The sequence below is a fragment of the Crotalus tigris genome, unplaced genomic scaffold (genome assembly GCF_016545835.1).
Source record: "Crotalus tigris isolate CLP2741 ecotype Arizona unplaced genomic scaffold, ASM1654583v1 scf7180000021629.274304, whole genome shotgun sequence".
Taxonomy (NCBI): domain Eukaryota; kingdom Metazoa; phylum Chordata; class Lepidosauria; order Squamata; family Viperidae; genus Crotalus; species Crotalus tigris.
Genome location: NW_024098601.1, coordinates 141920 through 167320, shown reverse-complemented (window position 1 = coordinate 167320; position 25401 = coordinate 141920). Strand labels below are relative to the sequence as shown.

General features: G+C 45.5%; 1 protein-coding gene across 1 annotated transcript in view; it reads right to left on the bottom strand.

The window, feature by feature from the left end:
* LOC120296854 (t-SNARE domain-containing protein 1-like) overlaps nucleotides 1–11049 on the bottom strand; it is a 113348-nt gene extending 102299 nt beyond the window's left edge. Inside the window, exon 1 of the mRNA XM_039318881.1 lies at nucleotides 10951–11049. The gene's annotated coding sequence lies outside the window, so the exon portion shown is untranslated. The remainder of the gene's footprint in view (nucleotides 1–10950) is intronic.
* Nucleotides 11050–25401: the final 14352 nt, after the last annotated feature.

Here is a 25401-nt window from a genome sequence, read left to right as displayed (position 1 = left end):
TTATTTGCATCGATATGTCCTGATGACCATTTTAAAGAAAACATAAAAAGGGTTTGCATAAATTGAAGAATTATTTCCTATGTTGCGATTGAGAGGTTATGTTGGGGGAGGGGGCGATGACAACTTCCTCATTGGCTCAAGGGGGCGATTCTTTCAAAAAGGTTAAGAACCACTGTTCTAAAGCATGAAAACCGGATCGCTCTTCCTGCAAAAAGCCAAGGATCTGTGTTTCCCAGGCGCTTCTCGTCTGAATCAGGTCTGTGTTCAGAGGGAAACTTCCACCCCAAGGAAACACAGCTGACTAACAGCAGATCGGCCACCTGCAATGCAGCAAGCCACAACTTGGGGAGACTTGTCGACATTGCTGCGTTGTAAAAGTGACAATGGGTCTTCGTTTGCAGTAGCCTTGGCAAATACCGAAAGACGCATCGCTCAGTTGATTGACCAAAGCAGAAGGGTCTTGTTGTTGTTGTTGTTTTTAATTTTATTTTAGCGAGGCTGTTAAAACACAACAGTGGGCAGGAAAACACAACAGTAGGCAGGGGTTTTTTAAGCTGCGGCCAAGCAGTTTTTTCTGGAATTGGTCCTGTTTGAAAAGTGGGCTTTGCATTCCCGACTCGGCAAGGAGACGGGAGGGTTAAAATCTTAGGGAAATATATTACCAAAAAGTTATAAACCTGCATTTCAGCAGGAGGAGGAGGAGGAGTACACGGTGGGGGGAAATGAAAAAAAAATAAAAATAAAGAAATAAAAACCTTTACAAATCCAATTGGTCAAAGATTACCGGTCCGGTTTTCAAGTAAGAGAAATGTAATAAAAAGGGGGGAGCTGAAGGGAGAAGGAACCAAAAGAGCCAGACACAGCATTTTATCCAATATAACCGTTCGCAGCATCAGCAAAGTTGCACTCCCTCCGTCGACATTTTCCCTGTTGTTAAAAGAAGTGCAGAAAGCCTGTTTGCCTTGGGATTTAGGAACTAAAAGTAGACAAAGCATTCAGCCCACCCTGGGGGCATTTGATTTCTTTTATTAGATTTTTTTATCTCAATTTTATTACTTTCGACGTAATTGAAGGGGCGAACGTACCTAATATTTCTTTCTTCTCCAATTTTGCCCAGAACAACATGCCTGTGAGGTGGGCTGCACTGGGCTGAGACAGAGGGACTGGCCCAAAGTCATCCAACTGGCTTTCATGGCTAAGGCAGGACTAGAAGTCACAATCACCTGGTCATTGGCTCAGAGTCACCCAGCCAGCTTTCATGCCTCAAGAGGGACTAGAACTCATCGTCTGCTGGTGACTGGCTCAAAGTCACCCACCCAGCTTTCATGCTTAAGGCAGGACTAGAACTCACCGTCTCCTGGTGATTGGCCCAAAGTCACCCAGTCAGATTTCATCCCTAAGACAGGACTAGAACTCACCATCTCCTAGTGATTGGCCCAATGTCACCCAGCTGGCTTTCATGGCGAAGGCAGAACTAGAAGTCACAATCTCCTGGTCATTGGCTAAAAATCACCCAGACAATTTCATGCCGAAGGCGGGACTAGAACTCACCGTCTCCTGGTGATTGGCTCAAAGTCACCCAGTCAGCTTTCGTACTTAAGACGGGACTAGAACTCACCATCTCCAAGTGATTGGCCCAACGTCACCCAGCTGGCATTCATGCCTAAGGCAGGACTAGAACTCACCACCTCCTGGTGATTGGCCCAACTTCACCCAGCTGGCTTTCATGCCTGAAGCGAGACTAGAACTCCATCTCCTGATGACTGGCCCAAAGTCTTTAAGTGAATCCACTCCCCCCACACTGAATTTCCCTGTTGGAAGCTGGCCGGGAAGGTCCCCAATAATGATCACGTGACCCCAGAGTGCTGCAAACTATCATACATATATGCCAGTTACCAACTGCCAAATGCTTTAAGGGCAGTAAATGTGAGTTGCAAATCACTTTAGTCGGCCGTTGTAATTTTGAACAGTCACTAAACGAATGGTTGTTAAGTCAAGGATTACCTGACGCATCACTCTGCATCACCAGGAGGAGCTGCATCCTTCCCCCCCCCCAAGATGGCAGACCAGGGGTAGGCAACCTTGGCTCTTTTATGACTGGTGGACTTCAACTCCCAGAATTCCTGAGCCAGCCACGCTGAGAGGAAAGGAAGAGGTTTCCAAGCTGAGCTGTGCTGGCTCAGGAATTCTGGGAGTTGAAGTCCACGAGTCATGAAGGGGCCATATGTCAAGACTGCTAACATCGGATGTTCTTGCTTGCCATATAGGAAGAAGCAAACCTCTTTTACTTAGCCTGTATAACACTTCTAGAGTTAAGGCAGATAGTAGTAGTCTAGGGGATGGGAAAGTATGCAAGTTAACCATAACAATGTCTGAGCACAGTGTGGCCAAGGTCAGCTCAGCTGCAACGGGAGGGGCACCTCACACTTCACATTAATTGGAGAATGTGATTGATGACTGTAAAAAAAGGAGGGAATTATGCTTTGTTACAGGTGTTTGGGGGAGGGAGGATTCAGTTTTTGGCTTAACTTTGTTAGTGCCGAAGCTATGCAGAATAATAAAAGATTCTTTTAGAGGAATAAGCCTCAAAATTCTTTGAAAATCTGCTTTCTTTCGGAACCATGACACCATAGTTCCCCCATGCTGGCTCAGGAATTCTGGGAGTTGAAGTCCACCAGTCATAAAAGAGCCAAGGTTGCCTACCCTTGTGCTAGACCAGGGGTAGGCCACCTTGGCTCTTTTATGACTGGTGGACTTCACCTCCCAGAATTCCTGAGCCACCCTTGCTGAGGGGAAAGGGAGAAGTTTCCAAGCTGAGCCATGCTGGTTCAGGAATTCTGGGAGTTGAAGTCCATGAATCATAAAAGAGCCAAGGTTGCCTACTTCTAGCCTAGGCCTAGGTCACTTTATGACTCATGGACTTCAACTCCCAGAATTCCTGAGCCAGCATGGCTCAGCTTGGAAACCTCTCCCTTTTCCCTCAGCGTGGCTGGCTCAGGAATTCTGGGAGTTGAAGTCCACGAGTCATGAGGGGGCCATAGTTCCCCCATGCTGGCTCAGGAATTCTGGGAGTTGAAGTCCACGAGTCATGAGGGGGCCATAGTTCCCCCATGCTGGCTCAGGAATTCTGGGAGTTGAAGTCCACGAGTCATGAAGGGGCCATAGTTCCCCCATGCTGGCTCAGGAATTCTGGGAGTTGAAGTCCACCAGTCATAAAAGAGCCAAGGTGCCTACCCTTGTGCTAGACTTATCTCAAACCATGGAAGGGAGGAGAAATGGGCTTGTTCAAACAGTTGGGGAATGAAAACTAAACCCAAACAACGGCACGTATGATGAAAAAAGTGCCCCAGTTAGGATTCAAAATAAGAAGAAAATATATTCTCCCTCTTATGAGGTCCAGAGAACTCTAAATTTAATCTACAGTAGTTTATTTGTCTTGTTTGTAAAATTAATCGGCCGCCCATCTTACCGCAGGGTGAATCTACATGCTATTAAAACTCTCACTGTGTTTGTCTGTTTGTACCCTCAAGTTAGGCCAAACGGTGCATTACACCACAATGATTTCTGAATTAATCACAATTAATCACACGATCATGAGGATGCTGCAAAGGTTATAAGTGTGAAAACTGGTCAAGTCACTTTTTTCAGTGCTGTTGCAACTCTGAATGGACGGATTAACAGAATTCAAGAAGGTTGGACTTAAGACTGCTTGTGGGAACATAACGATTCTAGGCTGAATCCTCTCTTGACTCCACCTACAGCCTCTGCCACTCCTTCTTCTACACAAAGTCCATGCTTCACTCTCTCAATCCATGCTGTTCTTTAGCGCAGAGGTCACCAACTTTTTCATGCTGGCAGCCCAGAGCAAAAGAGAACAGCTGGGAAATTTGTGTGCACACGCAAACAGGGCCGCGCACAAATGGGGCCCTGTGCACTTACACAGCGCTAGCAATCCCACTTGCATGTGTGTACGGGAGCTAGCTGCTAGCACCCGCACGCATGTGCGAATGGGCCACACAACCCACACGGCGCTAGCAGCCCCATTTGCGCAGGCGCTAGCTGTGCATGCATGCAAACGGATCCATGGGCGCTAGGGTGAGTGTGTGCACACACGACCGTGCATTGGCCAGCCTGTCCTATGGCCAGGTGGCCAGTGCTTTAGCATCACCCCTTCAAGGTAGACCAGATGGGACACCAAAGTCACGAATTCAAATGCTGATTCAGAAGTAATCCATGTAGGATCTGTTGCTTTCAACCTCTGCTTCCACCATGCCGGAAATCTAATTTCCCCCAAAACGCTTGCGAAAAAGAAGAGTTTTCCTTTGTAAATGTTTCGTTAGGCCTTGTACCACAGGCCTAGTTTCTGTTCTTCCTTGGGCCTTTAATGAAAATGTTGATCTCTCTGCCTATTTAATATTGTCTCTGTTTACACGATCGCTCAATATTTAAACAATAAGGATTGATCCGGCAAAGAATTAAAATGCCGCTTACACCTTTCTCCGGCAACACGTTCTCCCCAAAATAAAGTCCTCCAACAATAGGCACGAGGCAAGGAGCGGAAGTAATTTGATTGAGCAATGGAAAAAAAGATTCTTTCAAATCCCTAATTCAGCTTAAGAAAAAAAAGACACCCCTCCCCCCAAAAAAATCCATACAGGTGGTCCTCGGCGTACGGCCACAATTGAGCTCCCAATTTCCATTGCTAAGCAAGAGTTGTTAAGCGAAGCTGCCCGACTTTACGACTTGTCTTGTTCAGTGAATCACTGCAGTTAAGTTCCTCACCCCGTTGTCAAGTGAATCTTTGACTTTGTTTGTCCCCCCGGGGGACACTGCAGCTGTCCTAACTGTGAGTCAGTTGCCAAGCAGCAATCAATCATCAATCAATCAATCAATCAATCAATCAGAGTTAAAAGGGACCTTGGGGGTCTAATCCAGTGGTCCCCAACTTTTCTGGGTTGGTGGCCTGGTGGGAAAGGGCGGAGCAGGCACTTTTATGCGTGCATGCGCACAGACGCAAATGTGGTTATATGCGTGTGTGCACGAACAGGGCCGTGAGCATGCGCACTCTGCAAATGGAGCTGTTAGCGCCATTGTGCAACTCGCTGCTCGGCTACCACTGGCACGTGGCTCATGGCTCATGGCTCAGCTAGCGCTGGCACCTGGTTCATGGTTCCCAGCTCGGCTAGCACCAGCCTGTAACTCACAACTCAGCTAGCGCCAGTGAGAGGCTCATGGCCCGGCTAGTGTCAGCTCAAGGGGGGGGGGGGTGAGAGTGCGCACATACGTGTGCACACTGGCCAGCCAGTCACGCAGCTCCGTGGCCAAGAGGCCACAGCCCGGTAGTGTGCCATGGCCTATAGGATGGGGACTTCTATTCTAGTCCAACCCTGTGCTCAAGCAGAAGATCTGATTCCATTCCGGACAAGTGGCTGTCCAGTCTCTTCTTAAAAACAATTATCTCCCCATTCTGTTATTCTGCAAAGGTTCAGGAGAGAAGGACGAGGGGGGACAGGATAGCAGCGTTCCAATATCTCAGGGGCTGCCCCAAAGAAGAGGGAGTCAAGCTATTCTCCAAAGCTCCTGAAGGCAGGACAAGAAGCAACGGGTGGAAACCAACCAAGGAGAGAAGCAACCTAGAGCTAAGGAGAAACTTCCTGACAGTCAGAACAATTAACCAGTGGAACAACCTGCCTCCAGAAGCGGTGAATGCTCCAACACTGGAAGTTTTTAAGAAGAGACTGGACAGCCATTTTTGTCTGAAATGGGATAGGTTTTCCTGCCTGAGCAGGGGGTTGGACTAGATGACCTCCAAGTTCCCTTCCAACTCTGTTCTTCTATTCTATTCTAATCCTGGCCATATTTTCTTTCCCTCTGTGATGCTGTTTGCATCCATCATCCATCTTTTTTTTTTTTTTTTTAAAGTATTTTATTCATTTTTTAACATAATCACCTTGACATTTGGTAAACAGCGTGTCGTCTGGGTTTATATTTGCAAGCCGTCAATAACAATTAGTTCCTATAATCCCATAATCCACACAAGTAGCTTTCCTTGATTTTTCCCTTCTTCCAATAATAGTCTCATTTATCCACCTTAAATTAGCGCAATTCTTAAATGTTTTGATAGGGAACAATTAAATGTAAACAGTTTTCTAGTTTTCTACAAGTAACAACCGCATCAATGTGAAGCTTCTTCTCTAACTAATCATCTTAATCAACTTATCATAGACCCTGTTTTTAAAGTTCTCCTTTGGGTTTATTTTCCCCACAATGTTCAAAAACATTTTTTACCTGTTAAGATTTCCTTAGAGTTAATTAAGCATCCATCACCAATCTTGTTCCACAGCTCCATCCAAAAAGCAAAGCTGGCCACCTTCCAACAGGCTGAGATTTAAGCTCACGGGTGCGTCCGAGCCCTGTCAATACCCATAGTCCTCAGCTTACGGCCCCAACGGTGCCCAAATTTTCTGTTTTTAAGCGAGACGTTTTGTTAACTGAGTTTAGCCCCATTTTACGATCTTTCTTGCCCCGGGTTGCTTAAGCGCATCGCTGCGATTGATAGATAACGGGAAAATAAAGAGAGGAAAAGGGGAAGAGAAAGAAATGTTGGGTAAAGGGGAAAAGAAATAAGAAAAGCCTTGACTTCCGACACATTCATCTGCTCGAGCATGGGGCTGGACTAGAAGATCTCTAAGGTCCCTTCTAGCTCTATTCTATTCTATTCTATTCTATTCTATTTCTATTTCTATTCTATTTCTTTTCTATTCTACTCTATTCTATTCTATTCTATTCCTTTTTCTATTCTATTCTATTTTTATTCTAGTCTATTAATTTTCTCTATTCTATTCTCTCTTCTATTTTCTTAATTCTCTTCTCATTCTCTTCCTTTTTCTCTTCCTTTTTCTATTCATTTTCTCTATTATATTCTCTTCTCTTCCTTTTTCTCTTCCTTTTTCTATTCTATTCATTTTGTCTATTCTATTTTATTATTCTGCATTCTATTCTATTCTATTTTCTATTTTATTCTCTTCTCATTCTCTTCTATTCCTTTTTTTATTCCCTTTTCTATTCTATTCTATTTTCTCCATTCTATTCATTTTCTCTATTTTATTCTATTATCTCTATTCTATTCTACTCCTTATTCTATTCTATTCATTTTCTCTATCCTTTCCTATCCTATCCTATTCTTATTCTATTCTACTCCTCTCCTCTATTATTCTATTCTATTCTATTCTATTCCATTCCATTCCATTCCAATTCTATTCCATATTTTATTCCATATTTTCTATTCTATTCCATTCCATTCCATATTTTCTATTCTATTCTATTCTATTCCATTCCATTCCAATTCCAATTCCAATTCCAATTCCATTCCTATAAAGGTAGTAACATCCAACCACAACTTTTTCATTTTTACGCAGATGGTCCTCGACTGACAATTCAGCTTCGAATTTCTGTCGCTAAGTGAGACACTTGCAAAGAGAGTTTTGCCCTATTCTACGACCTTTCTTGCCACAGTCACTGCAGTTAAGTTAGCAACACGGTTGTTAAGTGAACATGCTTGTCAGAAGGTCGTTAAAATGGGATCACGTGACACCCCCCCCCAGGACGCTGCAAGTCATAAGTATGAGCCAAGCCTCTGGATTTTGACCACGTGACTCCTGGGGACACTGCAAAGGTCGTAATTGTAAAAAAAAGGTCCTAAGACACTTTTTTCAGGACCGTTGTAACTTTGAACGGTCACTAAATGAACCATCATAAAGCGAGGATTGTCTTGCACTCATGTCGAGTGTAACTTTTTGTATGTGGTGGAAACTCTGCGGCTTCTTGGAAATCAGACATGGATGTTTGTTAGTATAAAAATAGGAGGAACCTTTGAAATCAGCCCCACGTGAGCCGTGTAAAATTACTCCAAGTGCAACTGTGCCAACAGCATGATGAGGCCCTCTTCCCAAGATAGACCCCAGATGAGAATGATAACAATAAAAATACTCATAATTTATTGGAAACAGCAGAATCCTATGACAATAGCTCTAAACCACTTAAAACACAGATCTACAACCCACCAGCCTGTTCGGAATAGGGCCACGGAAGTGGTGTGTGAGCCTATGTGTGCACATGCATGAAGTGACACGAGGGAGGACATGATAGCAGTCTTCCAGTATCTCAGGGGTGCCCCAAAGAAAAGGAAGTCAAGCTTTACTCCAAAGCGCCTGAAGGCAGGACAAGAAGCAACGGGTGGAAACTAATCAAGGAGAGAAGCAACCTAGAACTAAGGAGAAATTTCCTGACAGAACAATTAACCAGTGGAACAACCCACCTCCAGAAACTGTGAATGCTCCAACACTGGACGTTTTTAAGAAGAGACTGGATAGCCATTTGTCTGAAATGGTATAGGGTTTCCAGCCTGAGCAGGGGGTTGGACTAGATGACCTCCAGGGTCCCTTCCAATTCTATTATTATTGTTGTTGTTGTGTTCTCCAAAGCCCCTGAAGGCAGGACAAGAAACAATGGATGGAAACTAACCAAGGAGAGAAGCAACCTAGAACTAAGGAGAAACTTCCTGACAGTGAGGACAATTAACCAGTGGACAGAAGCTGTGAATGCTCCAACACTGGAAGTTTTGAAGAAGAGACTGGACAGCCATTTGTCCGAAATGGTATAGGCTCTCCTGCCTGAGCAGGGGGTTGGACTAGATGACCTCCAAGGTCCCTTCCAACTCTGTTCTTCCATTCCACTCTAATCCTGGCCATCTTTTCCTTCCCTCTGTAATGCTGTTTGCATCCATCTTTTTAAAAATATATATTTTATTATTTTTATTATATTATTCAGTGCATTTGTGAAAGCAGTGTGCGCTTACCTATGAAGCCATCCCCTCTTCCCCGCACCCCCCCACCCCGTGGGTCCAGGTTGGGAGATCACTGCCATCAAATCTTGGGAATCTTAATGGGCAGTCAATTAAACATGAGCCAACAGGGTGCCAAAAAAAAGCCACCACAATCCTAAATTGCACTGAGAGGGATTCAATCAAGATTGCGTTGAGATGCTAACACCACTCTATAAAGCCTTAGTAAGGCCACACCTAGAATACTGTGACCAGTTTTGGACTCTACACTATAACAAAGATGTTGAGACTCTAGAAAGAGTGCAGAGAAGAGCCACAGAGATGATTAGGGGACTGGAGGCTAAAACACTCTAAAGAACGGTTGCTGGGATTGGGTAGGTCTAGTTGAAGGAAGAGAAGGACCAGGGGAGACAGGATAGCAGTATTTGAGGGGCTGCCACAGAGGAGGGGGGACAACCTATTTTCCAAAGCACCCTGAGGGCGGGACAAGGAACCATGGATGGAAACGGATCAAAGAGAGATTTAATCTGGAAATAAGGAGAAATTTTCTGACAGTGAGAACAATCAACCAGTGGAACAGAAGTTGCCTTCAGAAGCTTCGTCACTGGAGGCTTCCAAGAAGTGACTGGACTGCCATGGTGTAGGGTCTCCTGGTGGGGCAGGGGGGGTTGGACTAGATGACCTCCAAGGTCCCTTCCAACTCTATTCTATTCTATTTTTCTATTCTATTCTATTCCATATTTCTATTCTATTGTATTCCTTATTCTATTCCTTATTCTATTTCTTTATTCTATTCCTTATTCTATTCATTCTATTCTGCATTCTATTCTATTCTGCATTCTATTCTATTCTATTCTTCAATTTGATTATTCTATTCTATTCTAATTCCCTATTTCTATTCTTTTCTATTCTATTCCAATTCTAATTCTATTCCCTATTTCTATTATTCCATTCCACTCCACTCCAGTGTCAACATCTGCCCATCCCAGATGTTTCGGAAAGGCTTGATAGGTGGACCAAACTGCCAGATCCAGTATGAACATCTGGCTGAGTGTGCAAACGAACAACAACAACAACAATAATGATGATGTAGTCCTTAACTTATGACCACAACCGAGCCCCAAATTTCTGTTGCTAAGTGAGACGGCTGTGAAGTGAGCTTTGCCCCGTTTTACGACCTTGCCACAATCGTTAAGGGAATCACTACAGTTGTGAAGTTAGTAAGCGGGTTGTGAAGTGAATCTGACTTCTTTTCCCCTTGATTTCGCTTGTCATTAGGCCGCCAAAGGGGAATCACATCACCTCGGGACACTGCAACCGTCACAAGTACGAGTCAGTTGCCAAGAGGCCGAATCCCAACCAGGCGACCAAGGGGATGGCTGCAACGGTCGTTAAGTGGGGGAAACAGTCACAAAGTCCCTTTTTTCCCCCCAGTGCCGAATGGTGACCAAAACGAAGGCTTGTAAATCGAGAACTACCAGTCCAAGCGCTCTTATCCTAGGAGGAAGGGCACTCTGCACATGGGCAGAGGCCCTCCTTCCATAACATTAAGAGATGTCAGCCACTCTTTGGAAAAGAAGACAAGGCAAGGAGGCCCACAGAGGTCACAAATAAGCCAAAATCGAGGGAGGGGGGGTTACATGTGTCACACACACACACACACACAAACCCAGCGATCCTCCCAAGGATGAGTGACAAGCGCAAGTTGGTTCCAGCATCCTCAACGCATGCATTGCAACATTGTTACGCCACAAAGCCTTCCCCCCCCCAAACACACACACAAACACACACACACACACACAAATATCCGCAAAGGTGGATTCCCCTCCAAGGCGTTGCCTCCAACTCCCATCCTCCCCTCCCCGCGCAATGCAAGTTGCAATCCTGGATCCCGGCGGGCGCCCGCTTGCAAAAGGCTGGGCGAGGCTTCCAGCTTCGATGCATCCCCCCCCTACAAAGACCACCACCACCCCCGGCACTTCCCAGTCTCGCCCACTTTGCAAACCCCACTTTACGGCTTCTTGCAACCCCCTGCAGAAGCGCTGCGCAACCAGGCGGGCGGAGGATGGCCCTGCGCGCCGGGCGCAGCTGCGCGCGCAGCTTCTCACCTGCAACACGCTCCGGCCGGGCTGGAAAACGAGAGGCGAGCGGCGCACTGCGCCTGCGCGCGATGAAGCGACGCCTCCCTCCTCCTCCTCCTCTCGCTCAGCCGCCGCCACCTCTTGCGAAAGCTGCGAGAGCTCTCCGGCTCCGCCCTTGTTTGGGCTGCGCGCTCTCTCATTGGCCGTAGTTCGCAGGCTCATTAGAAGCAGCCGGCGAGGCGGCCCGCCGGAACTCTCAAGCCCGGCATGCCTCTCGCGGGAGGGAAAGGGAGGGGGGAGGAGGAGAAGGCGGGAAAAAGCGCGCTCCCGCGCCCAGCGCTGTTCTGATTGGCTCCTTTCGGATTGCCCGAGCAGGGGTTCTCATTCATAAAATTTCAGAAAGGGGAAAAGAAGGATTTGAATGCGAGTGGGGCGTTTTAAGGGATCGGGGTCCATCTTCAAAGGGGGGAGGTCGTTTTATGCTAAAATGGATCACTAAAATGCTCCTTGGCTTTTATTTCCTCCTCCGATGTTATTATTTCACGGTCATCCTTTCCAGCCTCCATCCCTCGAGTTGACTTACAATATTACGATTTATTTAGATGACAATGTCACGTTATTACATTGTAGGATACTTTATATTGTATGCATACACTAGGATACATTATCTGTTGCAATATTACAATTTTTATCATAATATCCATATACACACACACACACACACACACACACACACACACATATATATATATATATGTTTTCTGAGGTTTTTGCGGGTGTTTGTATGTAGGTCTTTGGTTATTCGGGTTTTCTCCCGCGTAAAATTGGAAGTGTCTTGGCGACATTTCGACGAAGTCCCATTCGTCATCTTCAGGCTGGTGTTTTGTGCTTCGTGCTTTTAAAAGGAAGAAACAGCTAAGACCACACATTGCTCCTCGAAGCACGAAGCTGAAGATAAAATTGAATTAGAAAATCAAGGAGTATACGAAATCCCATGCACCACTTGTCCCACCACATACATCGGACAAACCAACAGAAGAATAAGTGCACGCATTGAAGAACATAAGAACTCAGTCAAAAAAGAGGAACCAACATCTTCCCTGGTCCAACACCTTAAAGCCACAGGACATGAAATTGACTTTAAAAATACCAGAACCATTGCCAAAAGTGAACATTTTAATAACAGAATAATCAGAGAAGCCATCGAGATAGAAAAACGCCCACACAGCATGAACAAGCGAGATGATACCTCCCGCCTACCAGCCATTTGGAAACCCGCCCTTATTGACAAACGACTCCCTAACACAAAAAATGATACCAGACCCACACTCACAAAAACCACACAGGATGTCACCACCACACATCCACGCAAAAAACAAACCCAAAGCCACACCGATGACGAGGCACGACCACAAACCAGAAGCCAGACCACAGCTGCATCATTAGCCACTTTAAACCCCTCCAATCCATACATGAAGCAAACTGACACCCTCCATGAAAATGAGGCACGACCACGAACGCGAAGCCAAAAAATAGCAAGGTAGCCCAAAATCTTAAACCCCCTCTGCAACTCAGACTAACCTGAGCACAACCAAACAGAACACTCCCCCAGCCAATCAGAGCACAGCCAACCCCCCAGCCAATCAGAGCACAGCCAAACCCCAGCCAATCAGAGCACAGCCACGCCCCTAACCAATCAGAACACACCTCCACCCAATCAGAACACAGCCAAGCTCCCACCCAATCAGTTCATACCCCCACTGGCAGTTAAAAGGAAGAAACAGCTAAGACCACACAGTGCTGCTCAAAGCACGAAGCTGAAAACACCAGCCTGAAGATGACGAATGGGACTTTGTCGAAACGTCGCCAAGACACTTCCAATTTTACATGGGAGAAAACCCGAAACCAAAGACCTACATATATATATATATATATATATATATATATATATATATATATATATATATATATATATATATATATATATATATATAGTGAGAAATAAAATGATCACCAGGGTAATAAAACTATAAAATTTATTAAAAAAGCGCCTAGCTTTCGCCGTCACCTGCCGGCATCCTCAGGGCTAGTGCGCCAGGGAGTGAGGGAGTCACTTTTATAGGAGTAGTAAAGTCTGCGCACGGCTCCTCGACCTCGTCATCGGGCCTAAATAGGGTGACTGCGCACGATTGGTCTGTTCCTTTTTATTCATTTCAACTGCACGTTCATCCTCCTCCACCCTTCTTTCCCTCAATCTTGGGGTGGATGGGCAAATGTCTCTGTAATTACAATGGTCTCTATGTTTTAACCCTTCTCCCTCGGGGGTAGGTGGCAATACACATTTCATGTTTATTTTGCAATCCTCCTTCGTTTCATTCTTCCTATGGCAAGTTTTTCTTTTAGTTTTGGTGTTTTTATTTCTTATATGGATGTCATCTGGGTGATCCTGTAGGTCCTTTCGAGGTGGTTGTAATCCACTAATGGTCTGGGGCTGGGGGGAAAGCCGTTCAGTCACGGAGAGGGAGGGGGGGCGGCGATTCTTCAATCACCCCTGCATCCGGCCATTTCATGCGTGCCGCACCATAATCAGGCAGTCCGGAGGGGGTAGCAGCGGAACCATGTCTTCGCTCTTCCCCCTGGGGCAAACGCCATTCAGATGATCTCACAGACCTCTCCCAAGTGGGTGCAGCTCGTCGATGGTCCGGAACTGGAGGATAAGCTGCTCGATCGTAGATGGAAGGGGGCGGCGGCTCCCCGGTCGTCACTGCGCCCAGCCGTCCTGCGCGTCTCCTACTACGGGTAAACGGTCCGGGGGGGAGAGTAATGATGGAATCACGATCCATTTGATCCTCACAGTGTCCTTCCTCAGCTTGTCTCCTCTCTCTTGCGTCGTTGACGGCTGTGCGGGTCCTCCGGAGTTCTCTGGGGTGCGCAAGCAGGGGGGAAAGCAATTCAGTCCCCTGAGTTCGTTCTCCTTCTCCAATGCCATTCGGAGATCCGTCTCCGATCGTGCTCTGCGGTTTCCTCTCTCCCATATCAGTCGTCATGGTCTGACAGGGGGATCTCTCTTTTCTTTCAGAGATAGCCAATGCATTTTCTTCCATGTGCGGATGGATTGCCGTATCCAAGGTTCTCTCCCCTCCTCCAACCGTAATATCTTCCTTTATATTGGTCACGACACCTCGGTTATCTGTGGTATCTGGATTCCGGGTTTTGATTCCCATAATCCCTTTAGTCCTTTGGGGTTGTGGTGGTGTTGCCGACATAGTAGAAATGTTTTCCGGTTGTGTTTCCTCCTTCGGATTACTTTGGACCAGTTGGGGGATTGATTCCTCCTCCTTAGTGCCATTAAAGTTGTTATTGGGACGTCGGGGGTACTGTCTTTGATTATTTGTGCTCCACAACCTTAAAGCCATATATGCCGGGCACAGGTCCACATGCCGATTAATAGAATTGTCATCCGAGAGCCATGCCTCCTTAAGTAGGCGGCCCCCCTTGGTGTTGTCACTAGTCAGTATGCTAACCTCACTGAAATTGAATTTATGGTCTAATTCCGCCATGTGTGCCCATATCTGGGAGTGTTGGTCTCCCCTTTTCACTGCTAACCTATGCTCATGGACCCTAGTTTTAATCCGTTTAGCTGTCTCCCCAACATAGTTAGACCGGCAGTCCATGCAGTTGATCTTATAGACGGCTGTCGATCTCTCAATGCTGGGGAGTGGGTCCTTGGGGCGCATTATAGCTGCCCGCAGTGTTTGGTTGGGTCTATGGGCCACTTGTATCTTGTGCGGTGCCAAAATCCTTGCAGTGGCCTCTGAGACGTTGTGAATGTAGGGGAGAGTAACACGTGTGGTTGCCTGAGGTGTAGGTCTTTGGGGTGTGGGGTCACTCCGGGGTCCAGATGGTTTATTGAACCGATTAATAAACTTGGCCGGGTACCCATTATGTTTGCACACCCGGAAGAGATAATTTCTCTCCTCTCTCTTAGCTCTGGTAGTGCTGCAATGCGACTCCACTCGCTTAAATAGAGTTCTGACACAGCTGACTTTATGAGCCATAGGGTGATTGCTCTCGAAGTGTAAAATCCTGTCTGTACATGTGGGTTTTCGGTATACCTTAGTAGTCAGACATCCGTCCACCTGGCGCTGCACTAACACATCTAAAAACGCTAAACTGCCCTGATGTTCCTCTTCCATGGTGAACTGGATGTCTGGGTATACCGAATTCAGGACGTTCATAAAGTCAGTCTTGTGCCGTTCCTTGATGATCACAAACGTATCGTCCACATAGCGGGCCCAAAATTTTGGTTGGTATTGGGCCAACGCTATGTGTTCCAATCGCTGGAGCACCACCTCCGCAATCACACTGGAGATCGGCGACCCCATAGGAGTTCCCTTAATCTGTTCGTATATCGTGCCCTGAAAGGTGAAATAAGTGTTAAGGCAGACTCCCATTAATTTTATGAGATCTTCCATTCGAAGGGAGTCCTGATGTAATCCCTGGTCTCCCTGATTCAGTCGGTCCCTTAAGACCGCAATGGCAAGTTCCTGCGGGATGGAAGTAAACAGGGAGACTACATCAAAGGAGACCAGGACTTCATCTTTTTCCACCTTCAGGGCCTTAATTTTATCAAGGAACTCCTCTGCCGATCTCACAGTGGTGTTGCTATTATCTGTCAAGTGGCCGATGCGTGTGCTCAGCCACTTGGCTAGTTCATAGGTAGGTGTGCCTCTAAACGGAACAATGGGGCGTAGGGGGACGCCAGGTTTATGCACCTTTGGTAGGCCATAGAATCTGGCAAGCGCTGAATCGCCAGGGCGTACCTTCCTCAATACGTCCTCCCCCATTCTCCCATTGCGTTTTAGGGTATCAAGGAGTTTGTTAGTATAATTCTTTAGCGTGGTGGAGGGATCTCTATTAGTTATTCTATAGGCAGCACTGTCTTGAAGTAATTCCAAAGCTTTACTTACATACACCTCTTTATCTAAGACAACCGTTGCTCTCCCCTTATCAGCTGGAAGGATGACAATGGTGTCATCCTTTCTAAGCTGGCTCAGGGCTACTTTTTCCCTTGCTGACAGTGTTTGGTAGCGTTTATGGCTCATGACAAGGCTTGTGACCTGTTGCCTGACTAAGTTCTTAGTCTCCTCTCCCGCTCCCATACGGAGTAGAGCAGGCTCTAACGCTGCTACGAAGTCAAGTGCGCTAGCATCAGTGAGATTATAGCCTGTGTCTCGCTGTAACAGGGAGAGTTGTGACTGGCTTAATACTTTAGAAGATAGGTTGTGTATTACTTTTCCCGATGGGGTATTATTACAAGACTCACGTAGCATGTTCACTCTTTTTAGGAATACCTCCGTCATGCGCTGAGTCATCTGGGTCATGGTTTGCCGGATATACTGGTCTAGCATCATGAAATGTTGGTTTCTCAATTCCATGTTACAAAAGTCTCGGTGTTCTTGAATCCATGCCTTTAGGTACCGTATCCTCCTATGTTGGTCATTGATTAGTGCGTATAGCGTTCGTCTTTGGAATTGGTGAACTGCTCGCCAGCACTCCAAGGAGTCCACCGTTGGTCTTCTCCTCAATGATTTTGGTATTAAGTTCTCCTTAATGCATCTATGGAGGAATGCTAGTTTGCAGTAGTTGGCTGATATGCGTCGTGCAAACTTCTCCCACTTCCTGGCTCCAAGCAAAACTGCTCTATCATATTCGTGTTTAAGAAAATTAAAAACATGAACCCTGGGACTGTTCATGGTGAGAAATAAAATGATCACCAGGGTAATAAAACTATAAAATTTATTAAAAAGCGCCTAGCTTTCGCCGTCACCTGCCGGCATCCTCAGGGCTAGTGCGCCAGGGAGTGAGAGAGTCACTTTTATAGGAGTAGTGAAGTCTGCGCACGACTCCTCGACCTCGTCATCGGGCCTAAATAGGGTGACTGCGCACGATTGGTCTGTTCCTTTCTGTTCATTTCAACTGCACGTTCATCCTCCTCCATCCTTCTTTCCCTCAATCTTGGGGTGGATGGGCAAATGTCTCTGTAATTACAATGGTCTCTATGTTTTAACCCTTCTCCCTCGGGGGTAGGTGGCAATACACATTTCGTGTTTATTTTGCAATCCTCCTTCGTTTCATTCTTCCTATGGTAAGTTTTTCTTTTGGTTTTGGTGTTTTTATTTCTTATATAGATGTCATCTGAGTGATCCTGTAAGTCCTTTCGAGGTAGAGGCCACTGCAAGAATTTTGGCACTGCACAAGATACAAGTGGCCCATAGACCCAACCAAACACTGAGGGCAGCTATAATGCGCCTTAAGGACCCGCTCCCCAGCATTGAGAGATCGGCAGCCGTCTATAAGATCAACTGCATGGACTGCCGGTCTAACTATGTTGGGGAGACAGCTAACCGGATTAAAACTAGGGTCCATGAGCATAGGTTAGCAGTGAAAAGGGGAGACCAACACTCCCAGATATGGGCACACATGGCGGAATTAGACCATAAATTCAATTTCAGTGAGGTTAGCATATTGGCTAGCGATAATACCAAGGGGGGCCGCCTACTTAAGGAGGCATGGCTCTCGGATGACAATTCTATTAATCGGCATGTGGACCTGTGCCCGGCATATATGGCTTTAAGGTTGTGGAGCACAAATAATCAAAGACAGTACCCCCGACGTCCCAATAACAACTTTAATGGCACTAAGGAGGAGGAATCAATCCCCCAACTGGTCCAAAGTAATCCGAAGGAGGAAACACAACCGGAAAACATTTCTACTATGTCGGCAACACCACCACAACCCCAAAGGACTAAAGGGACTATGGGAATCAAAACCCGGAATCCAGATACCACAGATAACCGAGGTGTCGTGACCAATATAAAGGAAGATATTACGGTTGGAGGAGGGGAGAGAACCTTGGATACGGCAATCCATCCGCACATGGAAGAAAATGCATTGGCTATCTCTGAAAGAAAAGAGAGATCCCCCTGTCAGACCATGACGACTGATATGGGAGAGAGGAAACCGCAGAGCACGATCGGAGACGGATCTCCGAATGGCATTGGAGAAGGAGAACGAACTCAGGGGACTGAATTGCTTCCCCCCCTGCTTGCGCACCCCAGAGAACTCCGGAGGACCCGCACAGCCGTCAACGACGCAAGAGAGAGGAGACAAGCTGAGGAAGGACACTGTGAGGATCAAATGGATCGTGATTCCATCATTACTCTCCCCCCCGGACCGTTTACCCGCAGTAGGAGACGTGCAGGACGGCTAGGTGCAGTGACGACCGGGGAGCCGCCGCCCCCTTCCATCCACGATCGAGCAGCTTATCCCCCAGTTCCGGACCATCGATGAGCTGCACCCACTTGGGAGAGGTCTGTGAGATCATCTGGATGGCGTTTGCCCCAGGGGGAAGAGCGAAGACATGATTCCGCCGCTACCCCCTCCGGACTGTCTGATTATGGTGCGGCGTGCATGAAATGGCCGGATGCGGGGGTGATCGAAGAATCGCCGCCCCCCTCCCCCTCCGTGACTGAACGGTTCTCCCCCGAGCCCCAGACCATTAGTGTATTACAACTACCTCGAAAGGACTTACAGGATCACTCAGATGACATCTATATAAGAAATAAAAACACCAAAACCAAAAGAAAAACTTACCATAGGAAGAATGAAACGAAGGAGGATTGTGTATTGCCACCTACCCCTGAGGGAGAAGGGTTAAAACATAGAGACCATTGTAATTACAGAGACATTTGCCCATCCACCCCAAGATTGAGGGAAAGAAGGGTGGAGGAGGATGAACGTGCAGTTGAAATGAATAAAAAGGAACAGACCAATCGTGCGCAGTCACCCTATTTAGGCCCGATGACGAGGAGCCGTGCGCAGACTTTACTACTCCTATAAAAGTGACTCTCTCACTCCCTGGCGTACTAGCCCTGAGGATGCCGGCAGGTGACGGCGAAAGCTAGGCGCTTTTTAATAAATTTTATAGTTTTATTACCCTGGTGATCATTTTATTTCTCACCATGAACATTCCCAGGGTTCACGTTTTTAATTTTCTTAAACGCATATATATATATATATATATATATATATATATATATATATATATATATATATATATATATGTAGGTCTTTGGTTGTTGGGTTTTCTCCCGCGTAAAATTGGAAGTGTCTTGGCGACGTTTCGACGAAGTCCCATTCGTCATCTTCAGGCTGGTGTTTTCAGCTTCGTGCTTCGTGCTTTGCTGCTCGAAGCACGAAGCTGAAAACACCAGCCTGAAGATGACGAATGGGACTTCGTCGAAACGTCGCCAAGACACTTCCAATTTTACGCGGGAGAAAACCCGAACAACCAAAGACCTACATACAAACACCCGCGAAAACCTCAGAAAACAAATATATATATATATATATATATATTCTTAAGAATGCTAAAAACAAAAAGGTGATTCCTGGGTAAACTCATGTTAACTAGCAAAAAATTCACGAACACCAGGAAATTATAAAACTATAAAAAGTTTTAATAGGTTAAAATACCAAGCTTTCGCTGGCAGCTGGCAGCATCATCAGGGTAACTTCCAGTCGATGGGGGAAGCTATTTATAAATGTGGCGCTCTTTGCGCCCGGCTCCTAGACCTTGTTACAGGTCCCAGCCAATCCACCTGCGTTTTGATCGTAATTTCCGTATTGCTAGCCGTAATTTCCTTGCTTTCCTTGCTTGTACCAATATAACCACCCTTTCTCCCTTCCTCATGTGACTGTAAGCCGAGGGGGCCGCTTAGTTTTATATGATCAAATGTACGTTGCCCGTGTTTTCGTTGTTTGTTCTCCTCACCTTCTTTCCTAGCACTCCCCATCCTCATTCTCCTCCCACCGTCCCTCTTTCTATGGTCCTTTTCCACAACTACATCCTCATTGTTTTTCCCTACATCAGGGGTTCCATTGTGGTTGTATCATCATGACTCTCATTCTCCAGTGCTGCTCCGCTAACTTTCCCTTTCGTTTTCTCATCAATGGGAACGTTTTTTTTATTGACAATTTTTAAAAGCTTTTACAAAAACAAAAAACAACAATAACAACAACAAAAAAAACAAAACAATACAACCCTCCCCCAACCCCTCCCGAACCACCCCCTCCCTCCCCCCCCGAGCTTCCCAGAGCAGAATATAGGCTTAATTAAAAAAAATTAAACAAATTATAAGATAATTAACAATAGGATATATGTAAAAAAAAAAAAGAAAAAAACAGAGATATAAACCTTAAAAAGAAAAAGTGTTTAAAAAAAAAAGCAAAGAAAGAAAAAACAAAGTTTATGTACAAGTTATGAAAAAGCTAAATGATATTTTTTCATATCCAATTTGAATTGTATAAAATTTATCCATTTTTCCCATACAGCATAAAATTTCTCTTGCGATTGCTCTTTTAGGAAAGCCGAAATCTTTGCCATTTCCGCCAAGTAAGATACGTTAAAAAACCACTCTTGCAAAGTAGGCAAAGATTCCTTCTTCCAATATTGCCCTACCAACAGCCTTGCGGCTGTGATCAAGTTCAACATCAATATCACCTCCTTTGCATCACAATCAATAACAATACCTAGCAAAAATAATTGTGGAGTAAATTTTACCCTCTTTCTAAAAATTCTCTGAATATTCCACCATATCTTAATCCAAAAAGCTTTCATGTTTTTACACGACCACCGAATGTGATAGTAAGTGGCATCCAAACTATGGGAACGTTTTTAATGGCTTCCCCGGAGTTCGTAACACCCTCAGGTTGGCTGTTGCCCTCCCTTCCATACAGACTTCTCGGTGTAGGGGTTGCCCCCTCTCCGCTGCTCATACGTTTCTCCGTTCTTTGGGGGTGACTGATCATCCTCAAGGGAAGGGAAACGGAGTCCTTTAGTTCCTGATTTGCATCTCCTTGTGTATTTCCACGGGGGATCATTCCACTCAGGTATTTCTGGGAGTGTACAGAGGCTCTAAGATTGTAAGTAAACGCCTCTTCTTCCTCACATAGTTCTCCTACGTCCCCAAAGCGAGAGCACACCATTAAGGCAATATCGTGGGTGGAGTTAATCGCGGAGTCACCGATGGGCGTGTGAGTGATGTTACAATCTCTCCATTCATGATCATTCTGCATCCACGTGCCAGTACGAGACCGCGTCCTTGCCAAACTCCTCACAAGTCCTGGGGAGGTCCTCGATCCATCGGCAGTTGGTTCCTTGATGTCAATATGATCCTCCATCCGTTGGGGGAGAGCATGCACTTCCGTATTCAGAAAGTTGCTCAATTGCTGATTACTCCCTATCCGGGCACTTTCGGGGCTCTTTTCCTGCATCAACCCTCTCTCCCGAAGGCATGTTGCAGTGTTGAATTGCTTTCTTCTAGGGGATCGATCACCCGTGGCCCATGCTCTTAATGTTACGTGTGCAGGACATAGGTCTACATGCTGGTTGATGGACTCCTTGTTTGAGAGCCAAGCTTCCTTAAGGAGCCGGCCCCCCTTCGTGTTGTCACTAGCCATCACCTGCACATTGTCGAAGTTGAACCTTTACAACCAAAGACCTACATACAAACACCCGCAAAACCTCAGAAAACATATATATATATATATACCTTTGTTTTCTGAGGTTTTTGCGGGTGTTTGTATGTAGGTCTTTGGTTGTTCGGGTTTTCTCCCGCGTAAAATTGGAAGTGTCTTGGCGACGTTTCGACGAAGTCCCATTCGTCATCTTCAGGCTGGTGTTTTCAGCTTCGTGCTTCGAGCAGCAATGTGTGGTCTTAGCTGTTTCTTCCTTTTAACTGCCAGTGGGGTATGAACTGATTGGGTGGGAGCTTGGCTGTGTTCTGATTGGGTGGAGGTGTGTTCTGAATGGTTAGGGGCTTGGCTGTGCTCTGATTGGCTGGGGGAGTGTTCTGTTTGGTTGTGCTCAGGTTAGTCTGAGTTGCAGAGAGGTTTAAGATTTTGGGCTGCCTTGCTATTTTTTTGGCTTCTCGTTCGTGGTCGTGCCTCCTCTTCATGGAGGGTGTCAGTTTGCTTCATGTATGGATTGGAGGGGTTTAAAGTGGCTAATGATGCAGCTGTGGTCTGGCTTCTGGTTTGTGGTCGTGCCTCGTCATCGGTGTGGCTTTGGGTTTGTTTTTTGCGTGGATGTGTGGTGGTGACATCCTGTGTGGTTTTTGTGAGTGTGGGTCTGGTATCATTTTTTTGTGTTAGGGAGTCGTTTGTCAATAAGGGCGGGTTTCCAAATGGCTGGTAGGCGGGAGGTATCATCTCGCTTGTTCATGCTGTGTGGGCATTTTTCTATCTCGATGGCTTCTCTGATTATTCTGTTATTAAAATGTTCACTTTTGGCAATGGTTCTGGTATTTTTAAAGTCATTTCATGTCCTGTGGCTTTAAGGTGTTGGACCAGGGAAGATGTTGGTTCCTCTTTTTTGACTGAGTTCTTATGTTCTTCAATGCGTGCATTTATTCTTCTGTTGGTTTGTCCGATGTATGTGGTGGGACAAGTGGTGCATGGGATTTCGTATACTCCTTGATTTTCTAATTCAATTTTATCTTTGGGGTTTGTGACCGCTTCTTGGTGGCGAGAGGGGAGGGGATCTTTCCATTTACAAACGTTAAAAGTTGTTAGTTGCTAAGCCTCACAAAAGCCCAGACGATTCTCGAGGAATTCGCTTTTCCTACCCCCGCCCCGTAAAAAGCTAAGTCTCAGACTTCGCTGTCATTACTTTCCACACATCCACGCAAAAAACAAACCCAAAGCCACACCGATGACGAGGCACGACCACAAACCAGAAGCCAGACCACAGCTGCATCATTAGCCACTTTAAACCCCTCCAATCCATACATGAAGCAAACTGACACCCTCCATGAAGAGGAGGCACGACCACGAACCGAGAAGCCAAAAAATAGCAAGGCAGCCCAAAATCTTAAACCTCTCTGCAACTCAGACTAACCTGAGCACAACCAAACAGAACACTCCCCCAGCCAATCAGAGCACAGCCAAGCCCCTAACCATTCAGAACACACCTCCACCCAATCAGAACACAGCCAAGCTCCCACCCAATCAGTTCATACCCCCACTGGCAGTTAAAAGGAAGAAACAGCTAAGACCACACATTGCTGCTCAAAGCACAAAGCTGAAAACACCAGCCTGAAGATGACGAATGGGACTTCGTCGAAACGTTGCCAAGACACTTCCAATTTTACGCGGGAGAAAACCCGAACAACCAAAGACCTACATATATATATGTATGTATGTATGTATGTATGTATGTATGTATGTAGGTCTTTGGTTGTTCGGGTTTTCTCCCACGTAAAATTGGAAGTGTCTTGGCGATGTTTCGACGAAGTCTCATTCATCATTTTCAGGCTGGTGTCTTCGGCTTCGTGCTTCTAGGAGCAATGTGTGATCGTAGCTGTTTCTTCCTTTTAACTGCCAGTGGGGGTATGAACTGATTGGATGAGAGCTGTGTTGGCTGTGTTCTGATATGATGGAGGTGTGTTCTGATTGGTTAGGGACTTGGCTATGCTCTGATTGGATGGAGGTTAGCTGTGCTCTGATTGGATGGGGGAGTGTTCTGTTTGTGTGGGGGCTTTGTTGTGCTCAGGTTACTCTGAGTTGCAGGGGGGTATGAGATGGTGAGCTGCGTTGCTGTTGTTTGGTTTCGTGTTCGTGGTCGTGCCTCATCTTCGTTGTGGGTGTCAGTTTGCTGCATCATTAGCCACTTTAAACCCCTCCAATCCATATATGAAAACCCGAATAACCAAAGACCTACATATAGATATAAAAAAAAATATCTACTAGAAGACTGTGGGAAGTCAGTCTCCCAGAGAAGGAAATATTAAAAGGGCTTGAAGAGGCAGGAAAGCATGCCCAGTTTTCTTAATAGCCCCAGATTTTGTTTTATATTAGTAAATACAATTTCTACACTATTAAAAAGTATTTTTCTTTCTTTCTTTTTTCAGCTAGGATTTTAATTAGGTTGCTTTTCAGCTAGCATTTAGGACTAAGTTATCATTCCATGCTATAAACTTAGGATAATTCCCTTAAAAATAATTAAAATTTGTTCATGATTAAGTAGCGGTTGTAAAGAATTGTCCATATCCTGGTTTTCTTTCATTTCAAATTATTTATCACTGTGTTAACATCCAAAATGAAAGGAAATTACTGAAACAGGTGTCAAGAATAAAGTCAGTTTTTTTCTTTAATATTGTACACCTGTGTCTTAAAATCAAGTCCGAATTGCAAGTCTCTATAACAGGGGTTTTCAAACTTGGCCCTTTTATGACTTGTGGACATCAACTCCCAGAATTCCTCAGCCAGCATGCTGGCTGAGGAATTCTGGGAGTTGACGTCCACAAGGCATGAAAGGGCCAAGTTTGAAGACCTTTGGTCTATAACAATACTGCAGAATTTTCATATTAACAAACGTAAGCATATTATTTCCTATTAGCAAATACCGAAAATGTATACAGCCTTCACTAATCTTTGATTACAAAGCCCATCAGCTCCATGACATAGGGCTGGCTGTGAGTGATGGGAAATGTAATCCAAGCCAACTTCAAAGCATACCATGGAGGAAAATTTTTAAGCCAGATTCAATGCTGTGGGCGGGTTACTTTTCAAGGGAAAAAAAAACCCCAACAATTAGAATTACACAGCCAATTTGGAGAACAAATACAAGGCAGTCTAGATAATTTACTGCAAAATTTACAACATAATTATCTGAAGGTATAAGGAGGAGGTCATGGTGGCATATATTTATTTCTCTAAGTTCATTATTTTTTTTACAGATAGGCTTCTAAGGTCGGAAGGTTCTCATTTGTCACTGGAAGATTAATTGTAATGTGAAAGTTGGACACTGCCTGCTTGCAATAAATATGTCAAATTTAGCTTCCCAATAGACCCAGTGGGTGAGATGGGTTTAGGCTGAAAATTGACTGCCACGAGGTCATCTGGGAAGGGTTCTCCAGCAGGGTTGAACTTTGGAGCCCTAATTGTGGCTCTTAGAATCATAGGGCTGGAAGGGACCTTAGTGGTCTTCTAGTCTGACCCTCTCCCTAAGGAAGGAGTCCTTGTACCATCCCAAACCAATGGTTGTCCAATCTTTTCTTGAAAGCCTCCAGTGTGCAGCAGCAACCAAAAAAGCTAATACAATCCTGGGTTGTAGAAACAGAGGCATAAAATCAAGATCACGCAAAGTATTATTACTGCTTTATAAAACCCTAGTGAGGCCACTCCTGGAATTCTGCAGCCAATTTTGGTCACTATATCACAAAAAAAAAAAGATGTTGAGAGGTTGGAAAAAGTTCAGAGAAGAGCAACTAAGATGATCTAAGGCCCGGAGACTAAAAAGTACGAAGAACGGCTGTGGGACTTGGGTTTGGCTAGTCTAAAGAAAAGAAGAAATAGGGGAGACATGATAGCAACGTTCCAGTATCTGAGGGATTGCCACAAAGAAGAGGATGC